Raw genomic sequence first — 19015 nt, 5'->3', positions numbered from 1 at the left:
TTTCTCTCACTCTACACAGGTGTGTGTGAATGATGCATATATATATGTTACATATGTGAGTATTTAATTTTCACAAGGATTTTATGCCCCAAATATTCATGCCATAGTAAAATTTTTTCATTTATGTATAGAATATAACTCCCAAGCAGACCATATCCTTTCTCTTTTACAGTCACATCATCTGTATCTATCTGAATGTGTCTGTCTCTCTGTCTTTGTCTCTGTCTCTCCCCAATATATATATATATATATATATATATATATATATATATATATATATGTATGTATGTATGTATTTCTCAGCTCTACAGCAGGTCAAGTTTTTAGAGACTTCCATGGAGTTAAAATGAAAGGAGATGGACAATGCTACTATTGAACAGTATCTGACTCTGTAATCATAATGCATTTATTGCCAAGAGCAAAGAGTTTTAATTGATTTTTAGTTGTTCATAACCAACCCATCGGTAAAGCTTAGGAGACCTAGTTATAAACTTGATAATGCAAAAATCAAGTATGGATGACAGAAGATACAAAGTGAAGTATAGAATTACTGAGTGGATTTGTTGGGGAGCTAGTACCTTAACTCTATAAAAAGATAGTTGACGAAACAAAAACTAAAGGTGTTAGGATGTTATTTATAGTTATAAAGGTATAGAGCAACTAAAAGGGAAGGTAGAGGAGGTGTTGGAAAATGAGCTGAGTTTTTCATCTATCATAGGACAGGTTAAATAGATAATGTCTAACATTGATAAACCAAGAAATGGCAATAGAAGCATATTTAGGAATATGGAAATATAGCAGAGTGCCTTTTTTTCCCCAATAACAAAAATAACCCTAATTCAGTTTGACTTGGATTGTCAGGAAATGTATTGGCTCTCATCACTGAACTTCCAGAGGTAGGGCAGGTTTAAGATTGATCCAATCCAGTATATCTAGCTCTGTTTCCCTGCATTTCTCTTGACCCTGAACTTGTTTGTGACTTGGCCTCTCCTCAGGTTGGTGTTAAGATAGCTGGCATTCTAGGTCTTTCCACATTTCCAAGTCCTGGAAAAACTGGTCTGTAGTTCCCCAGAAGGAAAATGAAATTTCCTCTTTCTCTCTCATTTAAGGGTCTTCTTCCATTTTTTATATTACGACTGAAAATGAACCTATTTACATGGTGATTGATGGTGGGAACACCATTCTTCATAGAAAGGAAAGACTTGGCCACTTCCATGGTAGAGGTTGAGCTGCTTGGAGCAGGCCAGGAGAATGGCCATGGACTTGCTTAGACTTAGGAAGTAATTATAAGTTGTTCTTGAGTAGTACACCCTGCCTATTATTCTCAACCTCCAGTAGGTGTTATATTTTTAATTAATTAATTAATTAATTTATTGGTTGTGTCACGTGGTTTGCAGTATCTTAGTTCACCAACCAGGAATCGAACCTGTGCCCCCTGCAATGGAAGCGCAATGGTCCTAGCCACTGGACCGCCAGGGAATTCCCTCCAGTAGGTGTTATTAATGTTACATCTCGGTCTCAATGTTGCTGGGAGAAGTTAGGAAAGAGCTGGTGCCCAGGCTTGGAGCAAAGAATTACAACTAAAAGTGGAATCCCTAACCCCTAGATGGAGATGGTTAGCAATATCAGTCAGCAGAAGAGAGCTGGGTCCAGGAGAAAGGTGAGCCATGACGTGTGGACTAAGGAGAAGCTTCTCAAACACATTGGGGGATATGTGTGGTTATTTATAGCAAGGAGTTTGCTAGGGGCTTGAATCATAATTATGGGTATAATTACTTGGGTATAAAGAGGATGAATGACCAAATTTTATATATGGGTTTCAAATAGATTGGCTTTCAACCCAATTTTTCATCAATCCTTCTCCCTTTTGGAAGAATATTTGGAAAAAAAAATTCCCTTATTTTACAGAAAGTCGCTATCCTCTGTAAATGAATTTCCTGGACAGAATCCATTACCTGGACAGTGGAAGGAAGGCTCCTTATGTAAGGCATGAATACCTCCTTGTCCACTTAGCTATTGATTTGATTTTTAAAAAAACCTCTACCATTTGTGTGCAGGTGTGCCTGTTCATGTTCAATCAAAAATTATAGCAAGACAGAGATGGGACCTGTGAAATTCTCCTTCCACAATGCCTGACATTTCACTACGTGTAATTGGGCTTCTAATAAAAGATTCCATGTACTGGTGTTCTTCTAGGGGAGATTTCTAGGGCAGTTGTGGGGCTGGAGATGTAGATATTCTGGTCAAATATGAATATAATATTCACTTTTAAATTCTGGAGAAGACTATCTGGGATAGCAATGTATTTCCTGATTCCTAGAGATTATGAATGGAATGGACTGTAACTTGTTTTGGATAGTTTACCTGTTCATCTATCTGAAGGAAGAGTGCAAAATCAGATACACTTTCAAGGTCCTTTTCTAGTTCTGGCTTTTTACATATTTAAAATTCAAGAGCACAAAAAAATTTTAAGCTTCCCATTTCATTTTGCCCCCAAGGTACATAAGTTTGATGAGCGCATGGGCATGGTAAATGGAAAGAAAAATTATAAACTTGGGTTTAAACTTGTTTTTCCTTAAAATGACAAAGCTATGATTTGTCACGTATTCTATGTAGCTTTGGAAGAGAATTCTCCCTCCATTTACCCCTAAGAATTATTATATTCAGGAGAAAGGCATAGGGAAGAGTGTTTCTAAATAAAATTTTATTCAAGGTTGGCAGCCATCGATGTTCAAGGAAATAATAATAGGGCAATAATCATTTGTTCTTGCAAAATGCTTTTCTATGGAAGGATCTTGAAGAACATTTAGAAATGGTGACCTTATTAATCCCAGCCACATTTATGTGAGAGAACAGGCACACGTGTGACAATGTTGCAGACAGCCAAAGGGCTGCAAAGGAAAGTTAAATGATTTGTCAAAGGTCAACTTACAGATCCCTAGGAAGAGTTTGACGATTATTTTAATCACTGGCAGTGGCTTAATATGTTTCTCTTCCAAGAGTATGGGAAGATCGTCTTAAGTCTTTGGAATAAGCATCATCTTTAAAATATAATTTGTTTTACTTTCTCGGATTATGAAAGTAGTACATGATCATTGTGGAAAATTTGGAAGACATAAGACAGTAGAAAGATGGGAAAAAGTCATCATCATCCCACACTCTCAAAAACAGTATCTTTTCTTTCTTGTAATAGCTGGAATGGCTTTGATTTCTTGACCAGGCTCTGACCGATACACTGGATAGCATGGTTCAAAACTTCTATAGCACTACTTCCTGCTAAGTGACTGGGGTCCATATCATAGATCACAGATGCTGATTCAAGTAGGTCATTATCAGAAGGTCAAGTAAATGAAAGAAGGTGGGGTTACAGAGAATTGTACAGGTATATAAATGCCTTGTTTCTCCTTTGCCTGAAATGGAGCAAAATTAACCAGATGAAATTAAACCCATGAAAGACATCTTTTACATGGGCTCCTCTGCGCCATAGGGTAAACTTTCCTCCTTCTCTCTGTTATCTAATAATGGCCTTCTCCCTTTTTTTTCCTGCTATCTCTTCTATTTCTTAAGTGACTTCATCTGTAAGGATAAAAAACTTTTTATGCAGTGGAAACAATATCAACTTTTGAAACTGGAGCGTAAGACCAATGGGCATGATTTTAAAGAGAGAAATTGTAATATTAATGACAATGAAAACTGTTATGAGTCAGAGGGAAAATATTTTCAAGTTTTAACAAATAGCTGTTCAGAATTTATCATGTACTGTGTCAGGCACTGCTGGCGATGCAATGATTTTTTTTTTTAAGATGTATTTATTATTTATTTATTTATTTTTGGCTGTGTCGGGTCTTAGCGGCAGCACGCGGGAACATATATTGGGAAGGGCCAAGCAATGAGTTGCCGAAATTTGGAGGAGGAAGAACAGGTGTGAAGGCAGTTTGCTTCTTGGAAGAACTGGGATTTGAACTCCCCTTTGAGGATAAGAAGGATTCAGTAGGCACAAAAGCCTGGGGGAGTCATCCCAGCGGGAGGCACTGACTTGAGCAGAAGCCTAGAAGCTGGACAATGCAGAATAGCCTCCGGACAGGAGCAACAGAGACCAAATGTTAAGCTGCAATGTAAGGGAGTCTTTGGTTGAAAGGCAAGGAATAGGACTGATTTTTTAAAAATTACCCAAGGCAAAAGTTCCAAGACCACTTGGCCAGGATAAAATGTGACTACTGAATTTGCTTCCCTGTTACTGGAATCGACACTCCTGTACTCTATACACAACTCATGCCAGCAGAAATGATCGCATTGTTTACTCTAATGAGTTCTCCTAATTTTTGGATTGTCCAAAATAACGCAAAGAATGTAACCAGTGAATATATGACAACAGTAATCAAAATAAATACATGGGACGCCCGAGACCACAGCCCAAGGCTATTATTCATTAAATGGGGGAAGAAAAAATCCTACAAATACAGGGTTCTGGGTCCCTTTCCTAAATATTAATTGTTTATTTCATGATTCTCCTCCACTCTAAACAGACCTTAAACCACCCCTTCTTAATATGCTCCCCTAAAGGATTATAAACTAGAAAGGAGGTTGGTTTAAACAAAGTAATCAGAAAGTAAGCAATCTTCTTCTCTTTCTCTCTGGCTCGAAGCTTGTTATGTCTGTTAAGGAACTTTTCTCTGCACAGACCTCAAGGTCAAACAGAGGTCACTCTTCTGCTTTTTGAGGTATGGGTGCTTTCATGTTATTTGCTCATTTTTATTGCTGAGAATAACCATCCATTTGCCCACATAACCAGGGCCTCCCCAACACAAAGACTTGAGAGTGGGCTCTGGCGGGGGGTTAATCCCATTCAACACAAAGCAAACAAGTTCAAATCTCATTAAATGTTGGACTTTGAAGCAAGAATACAAATATTTCCAATTTAGAAAAGGAAGATAGAAATGTGACAGAAGTATTCTAATCATTTAGTAGAATAAATCGTACCAACATAATCCTAAAACTGTCAACTTGGTGGAAAAAACAATAAAATTCCATTAATAATACAACAGCAATGCTTACTTTTTCACATGAGGAAAATTTTATTATAACAAACAGCCTGAGGCTTTTAAATTGCTTTTGTTCTAGATCAGTGGAATATTGTTATGAAGAATATATTGCTAGCAATGATGGTTTGGATCTGAAGATGAAAACTAGCCAATTTTTTAGTGTGAACCAGCAGAGATGGTGGTGGTTGCACATGGGGCCATGTGTGAATAACCTCCTTTGTGCAAAATTTTAAAAGGTAGACCCTTCATTTGGGCACACATCTTGGTGTGCAGAATGCAGGGTGGAATTCAACTCCATTTGCCCCCTCAGCCAGGGCACAGCTATACAACCTTCTGCAGAGGCCCCGGTGGCATGAGATTGTTCTTTTAAGACCTATTTATAAGTTGATCCTCTGAAATTATTTCCTTGAGTCTACCCCAGGACAGGCCTCACTATATGCTTCCTTTTTAGTTATAAGGTCCTCTGTGATAGAATTTCCCATTTAAAGATTTGGACCAATGTTTTTTTTCCCTGGTTTTGGAAGCACTTTAGATTCATCCTACAAGGGTCTTGTAGGTCTCTCAGTTACCAACTGTGGCATCTTGGGGTAAGTTAGGGTTATTTTTTTACTCTCTTAGCCTAGCTTTCCTTAACAAGGTACTATTAGTTCACTGGTTCCCAATAAACATTTTGTAATGGCCTTTTTCTATACCAAAACGAAATTCATAGGTAATATGATCATTCGACACACAAAATTTTTAAATAATTATAATGTCCACATATAAAGGGGAAAGAAAAGAAGAGCTGTTTATCATAAAACTATATAAAATGCATAGGCCTAACTATAATAGAAAACGTAATGAAGTTGTCAGTGCTGAGCAAAACAAAGTTAGAATCTTCTCTCAGTTTAAATAGTAGTTTACATTTCTGGAAAAATCAGTGTAAACCCACAATACACTTTGTGATTATGTGGAAAAGAGTTAGGTGCTAGTCTTGATCATTAGAACAGGCTTTCCACCCATATAAATGGGCTTTTGAAAGTTGTGTGGAGCATTCATGGAAATTGTTTGTTGGGTAGTACTGTCTCATACATGGAAGGAGGTATAGCACCCCTGGTCCCAATCTCCTAATGCCAGTAACTCCTGATCATTGTGATAGTCAAAAATCCCCCCAAATTTCCACAACATACCCTAGTAGGGATGTAATTCTCTCATTGACAACCACTGGATTAACTAGTCTTGAATCCAAGAAACCTGAAAAACTCAGGACCAGAAAAGGCCTTCCTCAGTGAAGATTTTACTACAACTTCCACTTTCCTTCAGCCTCTCCCAGGGATTCCAGCTCTTAGGGGAAGGGAACACAGCTGATGCGACAATTGGCCAGGACCAGCCCTGAAAGGACCTTGAGGAAGTCAAATGATACCTCTACCTTCTCCCCACTCCATCTCCTCCCATCCCCACAGGGATTTTCCCACTTATTCTTCCCTCTCAGGCTTTCTCCCTATCAAAAATCACTTTCAGGAGTAGAGATATGTTAGCGATTTATACTTCTGTGTGAATATGTGTTAATTGTATGTCTCTTAAATCCAAATGGCTTATGAGCATATAAAAAGGTGCTCAGCCTCACCAGAAATTAAGGTAGTGAGAAATTTGTAATAAAAATGAGATACCATTGATATTTCATACTCATCAGGTTGGCAAAAGTCTAAAACTCCAACAATACCAAATGTTGGAAAAGAGTGGGGAAATTGGTACAGCCACTTTGGGGAGCAATTTGATTTTATCTATTAAGATTGGAAATGCTATTAATCCTACATCACAGGAAATCGACTCTTAGGTCTATACCTTAGAGGAAAACTATTTGATTGTACCGGAAGATATATATGTTTGTGGCAGCATTACTTTTAATAGTGAAAAACTAAATCAACTGGAAACATTTAAATGCCATTAATGGAAGATCAGATTCACATATCATTGTGTATTCATACAAGGGAATATTATACAGCAATTACAATGATGACTCACAGCTTTGTGTCTGCACAATGATAAATCTCAAAAACAATGAAGAAAAGCTAATTGCAGGGTATGTAGAGTGTGACACCATTTAAATAGTTTAAAAACCTGCAAAACAATGCCATATACTGTTTATAGATATATGAGTATGCAGTAAAAGCATAAAACATGTATAAGAATGATTAATGGGCTTCCCTGGTGGCGCAGTGGTTGAGAATCTGCCTGCCAATGCAGGGGACACGGGTTCGAGCCCTGGTCTGGGAGGATCCCACATGCCGCGGAGCGACTAGGCCCGTGAGCCACAATTACTGAGCCTGCGCGTCTGGAGCCTGTGCTCCGCAACAAGAGAGGCCGCGGTAGTGAGAGGCCCGCGCACCGCGATGAAGAGTGGCCCCCGCTCGCTGCAACTAGAGAAAGCCCTCGCACAGAAACGAAGACCCAACACAGCCAAAAATAAATTAATTAATTAATTAAAAAAAAAAAAAAAGAATGATTAATTATTCATGATCTTGGTTATTTCTGAAGAAGGAGAAAGAATGAGATTGGGAAGAGGACACACAGAAAGCTCTCAGTTGTATCCGCAATGTTTTTGTTCTCCAAAAAAATAGCTAAAGGAAATGTGGCCAACTGTTAAGATTTAATTTGCTATAGATAGTGCTGGATATACTAGGTACTCATTATATCTTTTACATATTTTGATGAGAAATAATACCATAAAAAATAATTTTTAAAAGTGATGCATCGTTAAGGGGTATTTGTATTCTTGATTTAGCAGATTCTTCACGACCTTCTAGGCACCAGGTGCTGAGACAGAGAACTCAACAATGAACAAGATACGCTCCCAGTCTTAGATGGTGGTTCTTAAACTTTATTGTGCATCAGGATCACCTGGAAGGCTTGTTAAAACACAGACTGCTGGGCCCACCCCCCAGAGTTTCTGATTCAGTTAAGTCTAGGATCAGGCTTGAGAATTTGCATTTCTGACAAGTTCCCAGGTGATGCTGATGTTGCTGGTTCGGGGACCACACGTCTCCTGAAGTTGTTTTAACACTATTGTGGAAGGACTTTATTCCTGCTATAAGGATTCCAAGAACTGATGGGAGAAGTATATTTTCTGGACAGCATGCTTGGCCAAGTCTCTAAAGCACACTTATGCTGCCCGCCCTGGGCCACAAACAGCACATCATCTTCCTGGCGTCTCAAGAAATGTCACTGCACCCTCTTTCCCCTTCTAACTTGTGGTTGTGTATCTTTCAATTTATTCCATTAAAACTTTAGCTCCTCTATACATCCTATTTGGTGTACACCCTATACAAAATGTCAACAGCAGGTTTTCTCTGATATTGGAATTATGGTTAATTTTTAAATCTTTTTGCTTGTCTGCATCATCTAACATTTCCATAATGAACATTTTCATTATGAACAAGAGTTAATTATGTAATAAGGATATTAAAGTAAAATAAATATATATCAAATTGTGTTAGGCTCTGTGATGCGGGCGGAGGTGCTAAGAAGTAGTACGGATATGGACTTGCCTTTAAGAGGTATATGATCTCATTCATACATACATTGGAAAAACATTTAGCAATAAAACAAGCTATTCAGGAAAGTGTTCACTGAGAACTAAATGTACAGTTGGCAAGACTTTGGAAGGAAAAAATGACAAGGCTGAGTGGCCCTAGAAGGAGCATTTGGGCCCAGCCTTGGATGATAAACCTGCCAGAGACTAAGCAGAGGGCGAGGGAGGATGCAAGGGTCTCTGCAAATCCCCAGTATACATATAGGTGCTCAGTGAACACTGAAGAATTGAACACTTATTGAATTCATACAGAAACTTCACTCAGGCACAAACAAGTACATTCAGCATAATAGTGGCTCATACCCAAGGCGCATAAATTGAAACCAAAATTAATTTCATTGTGGGTTTATGACAAGTCAAGAATGGGAGAGAATGTCATCTTCTTTTACGTGATTTCTGCATTGATGATTACATCTCAAAAGTGCATCTGTGGGTTTGCAAAGAAAGACCCATCTGGACTGGACACCTCTTAGGTGTGTTCTCCTCCCCTTTTGCCCTTAATTAAGATGGGGGAGTTCTTATTGGTCTTCTAGATCCTCTGTTCAAAACCTTACTGGTCTTCTAGTTCCTCTGTTCAAAACCATACTCACCCTAAAAGAGCATCTCTTTACCTCTTTATGTTTGGATTGATTATATTTTTCTCTGTGTTAAAAAAGCCTGGAGGCATCTACTTCTGGACAAGATGAAACAACAGGGTCCAAATTTATCCTTTTGCCTTAAACAACTAGAAAAGCAGATTAAAATATATGAAAAAATGGGGGCGGAGGTATAAGCAGGGGCTGGACGGAAGAATTACAAAGGTGCATGAGGAAACTTTTGAGAATGATGAATATATTCATTATCTTGATTATGGTGATTCTTTTGCAGGGGTATACATATTTCAAAACTTAGACTGTATACTTCAAATATGAGCAGTTTTTGTATGTCAATTATATCTCGATAAAACTTTTTAAAAGTACTGGAGAGAGAGAAAAAAAGAAGCCTGGGAGCACAGGTACCATCAAAAAAAATACTCCCGTGCTATTATTAGTTGGATAATTTCCCTTTCTTTTAGCAGATTTTAAAAATTACTGTTAAGCAGAGGTGAATATACAGAGAAAAATAATCCTATGTTATTTAATTGAATAATTTCCCTTCTTTTTATCAGATCTGTTTTTCATGTTAAGCAACTGGGTTGCTAATGAAGTTAAAGCTTCTGGACCCTCACAAGTTCTTTCCAAAGTTCTATAGCTGATTTTCTGTTTGTAATTGTGTTTTCTTTTTTAAAAAAAGAGGCCCCAGACTTCCCTGGTGGCACAGTGGTTAAGAATCCGCCTGCCAATGCAGGGGACACGGGTTTGATTCTGGTCAGGGAAGATCCCACATGCTGCAGAGCAACTAAGCCCGTGTGCCACAATTACTGAAGCCCGTGCACCTAGAACCTGTGCTCTGCAACAAGAGAAGCCACTGCAATGAGAAGCCTGTGCAACACAACGAAGAGTAGCCCCCGCTCGCCCCAACTAGAGAAAGTCTGCGAACAGTAACGAAGACCCAAAGCAGCCAAAAATATAAATAAATTAAAAAAAAAAAAGGCCCCAGATTGTATAAGATTCAGGCTCCATGAAACCTGGATGCAACCCTACTATTTTAAAAAAAATTGTATTAAAGGTCTTTATAGAGCAACATCAGACTCCAAATCCAGCTGCCAAGGAGACTGTGTTATGCAGTGGGTACTTGCTGGCATGGCAGGCATCTATGGCTTCCCTCCCTTCTGTTCAGGGATGGGGAAGGTGACAGTGGGCAGTGTCTCATCTATGAGTTCCACCATGCTCAGTGGTCAGGCAGGGGCTTCTTAAGGGCCCATCTTTCCACTTGGGTCCCAAGGCAGCATGATCTTCACTTTGATGCCCAGCACACCCTGTCTGAACAGCATATGGCAACCGGTGGTGTCTGTGTAGGAGCTAACAAGGTCCTCACTGTGGGTCATCAGGCCATCCACAACTTCATGGATTTAACCCTCTGTCCTTGGAGTTGCCCGGGCATTACGACCTAGCAGCCCTTGTCCCCACTCTCCATGATGACCTGCAGCACACCACAGCAAGCCCTCCTAGAAGTGTGTACTGCAGATCCCGCCTGGGTGATGTGCACAGAGCTCTCGTATATTCCTTTTCCTCCTAAAGCTCTACACTGCCCTCAGGGAAGCCAAATCTCTTCTGAAGCACAGCGGTCAATACCTGGATCCGCCAGCCCCTCTCACCAAGAACACTGTGCGTCCTGGAGGCCAAGATAATGATTTCCGTCCTGGTTGGTGTAAATCGGACTTCAACTCTAGAGTAGTCATCTTTGGCCAGCACCTGAGTGAGACACTTGTTCAATTCAACCTTGAGGACGCCATCAAGGTTGGAAATTGACACTGCCATCTTGCCACCTGGCAGCACCTTAAGGAATGGCCCAGTGCTGCTGTTAAATGACCTAAGGAGTGTGATGTGAGCAAATGGTTCCCATTGCTATTGCAGACAGAACACAAACACCCAAAGAACTTTAGGACTGTGGTGGCCTAGAGCACCATTCTCCCCTTGGATAAGCCTTTGTGTGGACTTGGTAACAGCAGCTGAGGGGCTGTGAATAATACTTCAGACTTCCTCACTTTCTTTTTCATCAATTGCTCTATCTGGAGGGACCCAAGTGTGAAGGAGAAAAATGACCCAATAAATACAATTCAGCTTCAGCAGCTTCAGAATGCCCATTCCCTGTCTCTTCCATCCACACTCCAGAATTGAACAAGCAAGGTAGGAGAGGAGAGCTTTGCCTCAGGTGCTCTTTGTGACTCAACATTGGGGAATTTCAGATCCAACACCTCCAGAGAAGGTGTCTTGAAATGATCATGGAAATAGGCTCTTTTACTACATTTGGGCCACATTTCACACTGTTCCTGAGTAGAATATCCTTGCTCTTCCTCTCTGTCATCCAGATCCCACTAGTTCCTCAGTACAAGCTCAGTGCCTTCCTCCTGGAATTGCCTTCCCAGATCTATCCAGTGCAGAGTGAAATCTTCCTTCCCTAAACCGAGCACTTAAGATATGACAATTCTTGAAGCTGTTAGGAGTTTAGACCCCGACTCCTATAACCATGTGATCTTGGGTAAGTGATAATTTTTCTGAGCAGAGAGTCCCCAATAATAATTCATTTTCCACACTAATATGTGTTAATTTTATAATTAAAATGTTTTATGATGGCAATAACAATTCCTACTGATGTCACGGAGCTGGCATGAAGCTTAACTAAGATAATATATGTAAATATCTTTTGTAAACTATAAAATGCTGTACAAACATAAGGTACCGGCAGAGGTGATATTCCAAATATTTAATGACCGGTACGCACTGGCCTTGACCAATCCGAACAGTTTCAATCACAACACTGGAGCTCAGTCCAGTAAACTCCCTGTGGGGTCAGACATTAACTCTTTAGTTGCTAAATTAAAGGAAGATTTGGGGTTTCCTGAAGGAGAAACTAAAGTAATGGGGGTCTAGTGGAAAGAGACTCAGGGGGCTAGGGACTATATTCTTTTTCAGATTCTCTTCCCTTATAGGTTATTACAAGATATTGAGTATAGTTCCCCATGCTATAGAGTAAGTCCTTGTTGGTTATCTATTTTATACATAGTAATGTGTATATGTTACTCCCAACCTCCTAATTTATCCCTCCCCCCACTTTCCATAAGTTTTTTTTCTATGTCTGTGAGTCTGTTTCTGTTTTGTAAATAAGTTCATTTCTATCATTTTTTTTTTTTTTAGATTCCACATATAAGTGATATCATATGATATATGTCGTTGTCTGGCTTACTTCACTTAGTACGATACTCTCTAGGTCATCCATGTTGCTACAAATGGCATTATTTCATTCTTTTTTATGGCTGAGTAATATTCCATTGTATATATGTACCACATCTTCTTTATCCATTCATCTATTGACAGACATCTAGGTTGCTTCCATGTCTTGGCTATTGTAAATAGCGCTGCAATGAACATTGGATACATGTATCTTAGAAAATATTTTTGCCTGGACAAAAATGAAGCACAACACATAAAAATTTGTGGGGTGAATTAAAGCAGTTCTTAAAGCAAAATTTGTAGCATTATAAAGTAGCTTATCTTAGAGAAGAAGAAAGGTCTCAAATCAACAACTAAGCGTCCGTCTTAGGAAACCAAGGAAAGCAAAATAAACCAAATGCAAGCAGAAAGAAAGAAATAATAAAGAGCAGAATAAATGACCTTGAAAACTGAAAAACAATAAAGAAAATCAATAAAATCAAAAGCTGATTCTCTGAAAACATCAATGAAATCAATAAACTCTAGCCATACTAACAATTTAAAAAAATAGAAGAGACACAAATTACCAACGTCATTAAAGACCCCACAGATATTAAAAGGCAGTGCTCTGAACAGCTCTATGCACATAAATTCAATAACTTAGATGAAATGGACCAATTCTTTAAAAGCCACAAACTTCCAAAACTCACGCAAAGAAGAAATAGGCAACATATATATTAAAGAAATGGAATCCATAGGTAAAAACCTTAAAAAAAACTCCACAAGCCTCCAGGCCCAAATGGTTTCACTGGTAAATTCTACCAAACTTTTAAAGAACAAACAGCACCAATTTTACACAATCTCTTCCAGAGAATAGAAGGGAAGAGGACACTTCCCAACTCATTTTATGAGGCTAGAATTGCCTTGATACCAAAAAACTAGGCAAAGACAGTACAAGGAGAGAAAACTATAGACCGCTATCCCTCATGAACAGTACACAAAAATCTTCACAAAAAAAATACTAGGAAATCAAATCCAGCAATATATAAATAGAATACTACTCCGTGACCAAGTGGGGTTTATCCTAGAAATGCATGACTGGCTCCAAATTCAAAAATCAATCAATGTAATTCACCATATTAAAAAACTAAAAGGGAAAAATGACATGAGCATATCAAACAATGCAGAAAAAGCATTTGAAAACATCCAGCATCGATTCATGATAAAAACTCTCAGCAATATAGAAATAGAAGGAAATGTCCTAAATTTGATAAAGGCCATCTACAAAATACCTACAGCTAATGTAATGTTTAATGGTGAAATACTGAACGCTTTCTCCTAAGATCAGGAACAAAGCAAAGATGTCCTCTATCAACACTCCTATTCAGTATAGTACAGGAAGTCCTAGTCAGTGCAGTAAGGCAGAGAAAGAAAGTAAAGACATACAGATTAGAAAGAAAGAATACTGTACCTATCTGCAGGTGACATTATTTTCTACATAGAAAATCCCAAGGAATTTACCGAAAAAGTCTTAAATTAATAAATGAGTTTAGCACAACTACAAGAGATAAGGCTAACTCACAAAGAAGATTATATTTCTACATGCTTAAACAATTTGGAAATCAAAATTAAAATACATATTTCATTTGAAATTTTTAAAAGAGAAATACTTAGGTATAAATTTAACAAAGCTTGTGCAGGATCTGTATGCTGACAACTATAAACACCGAGGAGAGAAATCAAAGGACATAAATAAATGGAGAGACATACTGGATTCATGGGTTGGAAGATCCAATTTAGTTGAACATGTCAATTTTCTCTGAAGAAATCTATAGATTTAATACAATTCCAATCAAAAGTCCAGTAAGATTTCTGCAGATATAGACAAGCTGATTCTAAAATTTATTTGGAAAGACGAAGGGACCAGAATAGCCATAACAATTTTGAAAAAGAAGGATAAAGTGGGAGAAATCAGTCTACCTGATTTTAAAACTTACTGTAAAGGAACAATAATCAAGGCACTGTGGTACTGGTGGAGGGATAGAGACATAGACCAATGGATCAGAATATATCAAGCAATTGAGTCACAAAATGTCAATTGTCTACAAAGGTAAGAAAGCAATTCAATGGAAAAAGGATAGCCTTTTCAATATATGATGTTGGAATAACTGAACATCCATATGCAAAAGTATGCCACAAAAAGCTAAAGACAAAAAAAACTTGACCTCAGTCTCACATTTTATACAAAAATTAACTCAAAAATGGATCATAGATGTAAAACGTAAAACTATAAAACTTTTAGAAGAAGATATAGTAGAAATGTTTATGACTTGGGATCAGGGAGTTTTCTTAGACTTGATATCAAAAGCACAACTCATAAAAGAAAAAAATTGACAAATCGGACTTTATTAAAATGAAAACCTTTTGCTTTGTGAAAGACACTAAGAGAAAGGAAAGCTATAGACTGGGGAAAAATATTTTCAAATCACATATTCAACAAAGGACTTGTATCTAGAAAAACTCTTAAAACTCAATAGTAGGAAAACAAACAACCCAATAAAAAATGAGGAGAACATCTTGTTATAGTTTAATTCTTATAATCCTTAAAACAAAGGTACCTATCCTGATAGGAAACAAAGACCAATGCCTTTTGTTTGTTTTCAATGCCATTTTAAAATATAGTGCTTTCTGGATAATTTACATTACTGTAGATGGGAACAAAGTAATCGAGGTTTAAATTTAATTCTGTTTAATATTATAGGAAAAGTATAAACTAAGCATTTTATTCCCTTCAGTTTGATTTAAGTGATCACCTCTTCTAGAAAGCTTTCCTTGACCCTTAAGTATGAATTCCGTATTCCCCCACTGTGCTTTGCCAGGTTCCTGTGCATATCTTTATCACAGCACCTTTCTTATGTTACAATATTAACCTGTCTCCTAAGGTTAAACCTCCTAAGGTTTCACTTTATTCCTAAGCCCTAGCACAGTAACTGGAAGGTAGTAACCACTCAGTGTGTTTGTTGAACAATTAAAGACTTGTAAAGAATAAATAAAAATTATTGATGAAATAATAAAATAACAACAACACTAATAAAATCTGATAATATTAGGATGCTTTTAGAATGGTCCCTGACACATAGTAAGTATGCAATAAATGCTCATTTATTCAACAAATATTATTGTAGTTTTCCTACAATGTATGAAGCACTGTTATAGTTGATAGGTAAATTACATGCATTTTTGGTTATAGCCATTAGAGCAAAAACAACACAGACCAAAACCCTCGCCCTCATGGAATTTACATTTTAATAGGAGAGACAAACAATAAGTAAAATAAATAGGTGAAATATGTAGTTTGCTAGATGGAAAAAAAAAGGCGAGGGGCAAAAGACTTAAACGTCTATGTACGTTCACCAAAGAGGAAATAGCACATGAAAAGATGGTCAATACAATCAGCTATTAGGAAAATGCAAATTAAAATCACGATGAGATACTACTACACAGCTATTAGGATGAAAATAAAATCAATAGCAACAAAAGCCTGACAGCAGCTACTGATGGCGACGTTGTGGAGCAACTGGAACTCTCATTTGTTGCTTGGAATATAAAATGGTACTCAGGTAAACAATTTGCCTGTTTCTTATAAAGTTAAACACATACTTACCATATGACATGGTATGATCCCCCTCCTAAGTATTTACCTTAGAGAAATGAAATTTATGTTCGCCCTAAAACCTGCATGTGAATGTTTATATCTGCTTTATTCTAATCATCACCTAACAGTGGAGACCACCCCAAAATCCTTCAATGGGTGAACAGATAAACTGAGTACATTCATACTCTTTAGCATTAAGATACTATTTAGCAATAAATATTATTGCTAGTAGAGTATGAACACTGTTGAGCAATAAAAAGGAATGAAATACTATCATTACATGTAGCAACATGAATGAGTCTCAAAGACATTATGTGGAGTCAAAGAAGCCAGTCTCAAAAGACTGTATACTTTATGATTCCATTTCTATGACATTCAGGAAGAAGACCAAGTGAAGGAGTAATGGAGAACAGACCAGTGGTTTCCAGGGGTTACAACGGGGGGAGAGCAGAATTCTAAAGGGATTTTTTAGGGTGAAGGTGATAGAACCATCTGTATCTTGATTGTGATGATGTTTACACATAGGACTGTACACACACACACGTCAATTTTACTTACTATATGTTGATTTAAGAAAAGAAAGCCTACTGCATGCAGCAATGAGGACCCAACGCAGCCAAGAATGAATGAATAAAATAAATAAATTTATGAAAAGAAAAGAAAAGAAAAGAAAGCCTATATCTAGGTAGCACCTCTGAATCCATCTGAAAGAGAGTTTGTCAAAATTCTGTGTTCCTCAACTCAATTCCAAAGGAGAAAACAAATATTATTAAGTCAAATAAATAAATTTTAAAAAAACAAGAATAAACAAACCAAAACCACACCTTCTATATGCAGGCTCAGTAACTCAAAGTCAGAGTTGATTTACTAGGTAATTATCCTACACAACCATACAATCATGCTTCAGGTTATTACAGCAACAGGCTGAACTGAAAAAACTAGGTAAGTGTGCTTTCTGATGTGAAATTGTTACCATTCACAGGTTTACTGTGTTGTTTTTCTTCTTTGACTTAATTTCATTTTCTATTTCAGGCTGGATTTATTGATAATCGCTCTGATAAGCTATTTTTGTAAAAAAAAAAAAAAAAAAGAAGTGTGTGTGTGTAAGAGTTCACAGTGGGTACGAGTGATCTGTATTTTCTTTTTGCCTCTTAGTGTTTTTTTAAAAATTTCTTTAATGAGCATGTATTACTTTATAAACCAAAAACCTAAATAAATTATAAGAACTCAAGTCAATTGCTAACTAGAGTGTCTCCCACAAAGAAAATTTTTTAGAATGTGTTTTATTGTGTAGGCAAGAACGGGCTTAGTTACTCTAGGTATGATATCTAGTGGTTGTAAAATGGGTGCTTCTGAAAGGATTTCAGAGTTCCCTTAAAAAGGTTGTGTAAACAATTTGGCAGTTCCTCAAAAAGTTAAACATAGAATTACCATATGACCCAGCAATTCCACTCCTATGTGTATACCCAAAAGAACTGAAAATAGGTATTCAAATAAGTACCTGTACACTCATGTTCATAGCAGCGTTATTTATAATTGTCAAAAGCTGGAAACAACCCATATGTCCATCAACTGATGAATTGATTAAAAAAATGTTGTATATCCACACAAGGGGATATTATCCAGCCATAAAAAAGAATGAAGTACTGACACATGCTACAGCATGAATGAACCTTGAAAACATTATGCTAAGTGAAAACAGCCAGACAGAAAAGGTCATGTATTTTATGATTCTATTTACATGAAATATTCAGAATAGGTAAACCTAAAAACAGAAGGCAGATAAGTGGTTGTGAGGTGCTAGGGGGAGGGAAGAATGGGGAATGACTGCTTAATGGGTATGGTGTTTCCCTTTGGGGTGATAAAAATGTTTTGTAACTAAAGAGACGTGATGATTATACAACATTGTGAATGTATTAAATGTCACTGAATTATGCACTTTAAAATGATTAATTTTGTGTTCTGTGACTTTTACCTCAATTTTTAAAAAAAGATGACGTGTGTCCCTGCAATCTTATTCACATTTGCAGCAAAAATCTTTATTTTTCAGGGAAATTATAAAGGATAAATATAGTTTAGCCCGTATCTACACAGTTAAGAACTCTGAGTGGCATGTGAATTAATAAGTGATATGCACTTTTTGGAAAGTGATCTGAATAGTCTTAAAATGTTCAGAGGAATTGAGTAGTCAGAATGGTTACAAAGCAGCATAATGAACTCCCTTTGTACAAGCTTTTCAATGCTCCTCATGTGTGAAAGGTATCTACAAATATTTAATTATACCAAAATCCTCGGTTGGAATACATTCTATTAAGCTGCTATTGCCCTAGTTGTCCTTGCAATTCTTGGGATGCTGTGCCTGTCAAAGGTACTGTTTTGTTGTGATGTTGGCCTAAGGGTGAAGGGGAGTGGGGTGTTACCTACAAAATTTGACTTTGGGGCCTGGAATGTTTCTAAAAATTTTGAAATCCCAGGCTTCTCTCTTCACTTAATGATGGCTCTTTCAAACATCTAATTTTCTTGAAAATTCTTGGATCATCTTGTTTTTCCTTTGAAAGTATGTAAAACCTTGTGCATGATGCATACCAAATGATTACCCTTTAATAATCAATACAGAGTCCTTTACTGAAATTCATTGTTTGAATTTTCCATTTTCATGTTATTTACTCTTAACCATGATCCTGAAAATTTCAGGTAAAAGTCCTGAGCTGGCTATTCTCTGCCCTTTCCAGAGTCACTCTTACCTTTTTCCACTGTACCCTATGCCCTGGCAGGCTGCCCTCCACAGATTTCATCAACAGGCTCCCAGAGCCCCTGGCTTCCTATAGGGTTCAGCCAGTGGGAGGCACATGTAGGAGGTCAGAGGGCAGGGTCAGAGAGAAGCTGGGGTAGCTATTCACCTGCCTGTGCTCTCTGCAGGCTGTGGGTTGACTATGGCTGTGTTCTGTGTTGTGTT

General features: G+C 37.5%; 1 long non-coding RNA gene and 1 pseudogene across 2 annotated transcripts in view; one reads left to right on the top strand and one right to left on the bottom strand.

Moving 5' to 3' along the window:
- Positions 1-8407, top strand: part of LOC130709072 (uncharacterized) — an 84279-nt gene extending 75872 nt beyond the window's left edge. Inside the window, exon 3 of one of the 2 annotated variants that reach the window (XR_009009538.1) lies at positions 7810-8407. This is a non-coding gene — a long non-coding RNA (uncharacterized LOC130709072). Of the gene's footprint in view, positions 1-7806 lie in introns of both variants that reach the window. The other variant, XR_009009537.1, reaches the window with a different exon arrangement.
- Positions 8408-10345: 1938 nt separating this feature from the next.
- Positions 10346-11055, bottom strand: LOC103021147 (40S ribosomal protein S3-like; annotated as a pseudogene).
- Positions 11056-19015: the final 7960 nt, after the last annotated feature.

This window comes from Balaenoptera acutorostrata, chromosome 10 (assembly GCF_949987535.1).
Source record: "Balaenoptera acutorostrata chromosome 10, mBalAcu1.1, whole genome shotgun sequence".
Lineage (NCBI taxonomy): Eukaryota > Metazoa > Chordata > Mammalia > Artiodactyla > Balaenopteridae > Balaenoptera > Balaenoptera acutorostrata.
Note: the sequence above shows the minus strand (reverse complement) of the source record. Positions and strands in the feature narration are given on the sequence as shown.